The following is a 5,359-nucleotide window of genomic DNA, read 5'->3' as shown; positions in this document are numbered from 1 at the left end:
CAATTACCCCACTTATTTACACATAGATCACCCCCTACCCCCACTAATCACATGCACACCCCCACCCCACTGAAATGGAATGCAGCCATTGCCAGGGACTTACAGGACATGGCCATAGGTCTTTACCTGAAGTATAAATTTACTTCACCACACCCCCAAATCCTCTCTCCCACCAGGAAGCTGGAATTGGGATGGTCCTCCAGGCCAAAAGCCAGCAAGAAAGCTCCACCTTCCTCCGCTAGCTTTTTTTCCTTAGCAGTAGACTCATTCCTGAATATGTAGAGTTTTCTTTGCTTTTGAGGCCACCCACAAGAGCAGAGACCGTAATACCCTTGCTCATAGCCATAAGGGAACGTCCACTATCTCTTGAGTTCTGAGTGAAGAGGATAGGAGTCACGGAGGCTGGGTTCTTCCCTTGGAACGTCAGCATCCTTGGATTCACTGGGAGACTATCTCTCAGCTGGGGCTCCAGGTCCTTCCTCTTGGAAATCAACTTTCGAGTTGGATCTGAAGTTATTCTTCTGAGAGTTCACAGAGCAACGGCCCTCCCCACAGGGGTTCTCCTGCAGTAAACAGATGCAGTGGAGATACCGCCACATTTACACGAGTATCTCAGTGAAGGCCCGGCACCCAGGCCATGCGCTTGCTTCTTCAAAGTGGTCAAGCCATGGTGGCTGCCAGGAGGAGTGTCCTGGGATGTCCTGAACAGAACCATTCTACTTTTTCTCTGAATCTGACTGGACACTTCATATAAGTGGAATCATACAGTGTATGCCCTCTTATGACTGGCTTCTTTCACTTAGCATAATGGCCTCAAGGTTCATCCATGTCGGTGAAAGTGAGAGTCGCTCAGTCGTGTCTGACTCTTTGCGACCCCGTGGACTATACAGTCCATGGAATTCTCCAGGCCAGAGTACTGGAGTGCGTAGCCTTTCCCTTCCTTCTCCAGGGGATCTTCCCAACCCAGGGATCAAACCCAGGTCTCCTGCATTGTGGGTGGATTCTTTACCGGCTGAGCCACAAGGGAAGCCCATCGGTAGCATGTGTCAGAATGTCCTTCTTTTTAAGGCTGAATAATACCTTTGTATGGATGTAACTGTTTTGCCTGTCCATTCTCTTGTCAGTGGGCACGTAGCTTGCTTCCACCTTTCAGCTATGGAGAACAATGCTGCTGTGAATACGGGTGTACAAATATCTCCTCAAGACTCTACTTTGGGAATAGAAAAATATCACAGCATTTTTTCATCTTTGGAGAGACTGCCCTCCTGTTTTCTGTAAGGGCCGCATCATTGTACATTACCTCCCACAGTGCCCAAGGGTTCCGATTTCTTGCCAATCTGGCCAACACTTACTTTCTGGTTTTTTTTTTTTTTTTTAAGTATTTGATACCCTAATACATGTGAGATGGTATCTTGTTGTTGGTTTTGATTTGTATCTCTCCCCTTGATCAGTGATGCTGAGTTTTTTTTTTTATGTGCTTATTAGCCATTTGTGTATCTTCTTTGGAAAATTGTATATTCTAGTCTATTCTAACCCTAACCCTAACCCTAACCCATTTTTAAAGCTGGGTTGTTGGTAGTTGAGTTGTAGGAGTTCTCTGTATATTCTGGATATTAACCCCTTTTCAGATACATGATTTGCTTTTTTTTTTTCCCATTCGTGGGTTGTCCATCACTAGGCTGAGGTGGAAGAAATATCCAGACTCACCTCCAGCTATCCTGCAAGTCCTCTTTGGCTGGGACATTGACCCAGAGCAGGGCTGAGAAGTTTATGGAAGTGAGTGGACGGTGCACATCTACCATCCTCTAGATCAGAGTTTTTGCACACATTTTGAATCGTCTAAAAAATATATATATATATTGGAAGGGGACTTTCCTGGAAGCCCAGTGGTTAAGACTCTGTGCTTCCACTTCAGAGGGCCCAGGTTTGATCCCTGGTCAGGGAACTAAAAGATCCTGCATGCTGGGCAGCACAACCAAGAAAAAGAAAAAAAAAAAAAAAAAAAGAAAAACTTTGGAAAAAAGAAAAGAAAAATGATGAAGTAAACGTAAATTATATATTTTTTCAACTCAATATGTCCAAAATGTTGGAATTTTTACACGTGGCATATAAAATGTGGCCACATTTGTAGGACTCAATAGTTACACTGAGCCAGTTGCTACCATGGGTTTCCCTAGTGGCTCAGTAAAAAAGAAACGGCTGCCGACGGTGGAGACTTGAGTTTGATCTCTGCGTCGGGAAGATTCCCTGGAGAAGGAAATGAAAACTCACTCCAGTAATTTTTTGCCTGGGAAATCCCATGGACAGCGGAGCCTGGCGGGCTACACAGTCCGTGGGGGTCACAAAGAGTCAGGCATGACTTGTGACTAAGATGGTAACAAAAGTCGCTACCACACTGGGTGGGTGGCAAAGTTGCATACTTACCGCCGGGCATAGAGTTGGTGCTCAGTAATGGCTTAGTTATCTGTGGCTAAATCCCAGCCGTCCCTTTTATAACTTGAGAAAAGTGTTTAAAAAGTTTTTGGAAGGTCTACCTTCCTGGGTTTGCAGAAGTTTTCTGTGGGTCGCCCCATGGTCGTTCAGGACTGGTGCACATTTGGTTTCTCTTCGTACATTTCGGTCTCCTCTCCTCGTGAGGACACCAGTCAGATTGAATAAGGGCTCAGCTGACAGCCTCATTTGAACTGAACTCCCTCTTTAAAGGCCTTCTCTCTAAATATAGTTTCGTCCTGAGATACTGGGTTTTAGGGCTTCGACATCAGAATTTGGTTTGGGGAGGACACCATTCAGCCCATAACATAATTTAAACAGCTTGTAAGTTTTTATAGTCTTGTGACGACAAGGTAGTCACCATAGCCTAGTTACCAGGAGGCAGAGATATGTGCAAAGATGAGGCGCCACAGCATCAGACGGGTCCTTGCCTTCTGGTGGGCGTTTCAAAGAAAGTAGGAGACCGGAAGCGTGAATCAGAACAGGGAAGAGCAAGGTCCTTTCATAGACTTTGACAGAGCGCCACCTAGCGGGTAGCTGTAAGAAGACGTGAAGTGAAGTCGCTCAGTCGTGTCCGACTCTTTGCGACCCCATGGACTGTAGCCTACCGGGCTGTAAGATGGCTAGAGGCTTTTAGGATTATCAAGAATCAAATGTTAGCTATGTCTGCAACTGTCACTCAAGAACTAAAACCTGCCCAGGGTTTTTTAATATCTGAAGAAAAAAGGTCACATTATGTGCGGAGGTGTTTAGAAACAACAGACTCTCAAGTTTCATCGAGTGTTCGGTGATATGGATATTTAAAATATGTACAATTTATAAACTGCCATTATGACCTCATATTTTGAATCTCAAGAATATTTAAAATCAGCTTCATGATTTTTTGCTTTGACTTCACTTTTTCAATTTAATGCGTAGTAAAACAAAATAGCAATTTGCAGTCTCTTGCAAGAAAATAAAAGTGAAGAATTTATCATAGGATGGGAATTATTACCAAACCCCATCTTGCCTTCCGCATTCACTATGGAATAGCCTACCATGCAATGCCTTAGCGAGTAGGTTGTGTGTGTGGGGGGGTGGGGAGGTGGGGGGGTGGGGGGGTGCACTGGGGTGCGTGCGCATGCACATGCTCACTTAGTCACTCAGTTATATCCCTCTCTTTGTGGCCCGGTGGACTGTAGTCTGCCAGGCTCTTCTACCCAAGGACTGGAATGGGTTGCCATTTACTACTCCAGGCAGTCTTCCCCACCCAGGGATTGAACCCATGTCTCCTGTACTGGCAAGCGAAATCTTTACCGCTAGCACCACCTGAGAAGCCCGTCGTCGAGTAGGTTGTTTGCCTGTCAAATTGGACCTACATATTCCAAACAGTTTACCTGAAGTGAGAGTTTATATTAGATACAAGTGAGGGGTAAATACTAGCAAAGTTAGTCTTTAAAATGTGAGCCAGAATGAGAATTTTAGCTAGCATTGTGTGGTTTACAGATTAATAAGCACAACATATTTACAAATATATATGAAATAATTAGTGAATTGTAATTAATGCAAATCATTTTGAAATTTGGTTCAGTACTGAATAAAAATGCTTGTTTTACTTCAATAAAAAAAGTTTGTGGTATAATTTCTCTGTCTTTAGTGAGAATCTCATTTTTGCCAGAATGAAATCAAAATACAGTCAGGTTAAAGACACCTGGTTTGAAGGGCAGGAAGAGATCCTCCAACATAAAAAGCCCACTGTCGAAGATATGGTATGTACATGCCATGGGATGTTACTCAGCCATAAAGAATGAGATTCTGTCATTTTTAATAATTTGCAACGTTTATTATGCTCAGTGAAGTAGGCCAGAGAAAGACAAATACGTATGATATCACATACGTGGAATCTAAGAAATGATACAAATGAATGTATATAGCAAATGAGAAACAGGCTCAAAATATAGAAACTAGTGGTTGCCAGTGGGGGTAGGGTATGGGATTAAGGGATTAAGAAATACAAACTCTTCTAAGCAGTTGATAAGCATCAGGGGTATATTGTATCAAGGGGAATTGTAGCCATTAATCTTATAAGTAACTTGTAACAGATTATAATCTGTAAAAATACTAAATCACTTTGCTGTGGACCTGAAACTAATATAATATTGTAAATCAACTATATACTTCAGTGAAAGTATCAATTTTTATATCCTTCAGCAAAATTTGTAGGTTTTACTGTATACAGGTCTCCTATAACAGGTCTCATTAAATGTGTAGCTAAGAGGGCTTCCCTGGTGGCTCAGTGGTAAGGAATCCACCTGCCAGTGCAGGAGACACGGGTTTGATCCCTGATCCGGGAGGATCCCAGATCCTCTGGATCCCCCGGATGCTGTGGAGCAACTATGCCACAGCTGTTGAGCCCCGGGGCTCCAGGGCCCGGGAGCCGCAACTACTCAGCCCACAGGCTGAAGCTACTGAAGCCTGAGTGCCGGAGAGCCGGTGCTCTGCAGCAAGAGAAGCCGGAGCAATGAGAAGCCAGCACACTGCAACTAGAGAGTAGCCTGCACAGCAACAAAGACCCAGCACGAGACCAAAAATAAATACATAAATTAAATTAAAAAATTATAGCTAAGCATCTAGTAAAAAATTGAATTTAAAAGCCCCTTGTAGGTGGATTTCACTCCTGAACCTGAACCATCCTCAGAAGGAGTTGGAGGCCAGAGGAGGATCTAGGAGAAACGTGAGGCCAATCTTAATTTCTTTTTTGCTTTTCAGTTTTCTACAAAAGGCAAAGATGACAGAACAAAGTTTGGGGGAGTGGAGTAATTCATTAAATACAGCAAGTGTTGCTGAGGCCAACTCAAATCCCACACCCAAGGTGTACGCTTAGGGACTC

This window comes from Bubalus kerabau, chromosome 16 (assembly GCF_029407905.1).
Source record: "Bubalus kerabau isolate K-KA32 ecotype Philippines breed swamp buffalo chromosome 16, PCC_UOA_SB_1v2, whole genome shotgun sequence".
Taxonomy (NCBI): Eukaryota; Metazoa; Chordata; class Mammalia; order Artiodactyla; family Bovidae; genus Bubalus; species Bubalus kerabau.
Note: the sequence above shows the minus strand (reverse complement) of the source record.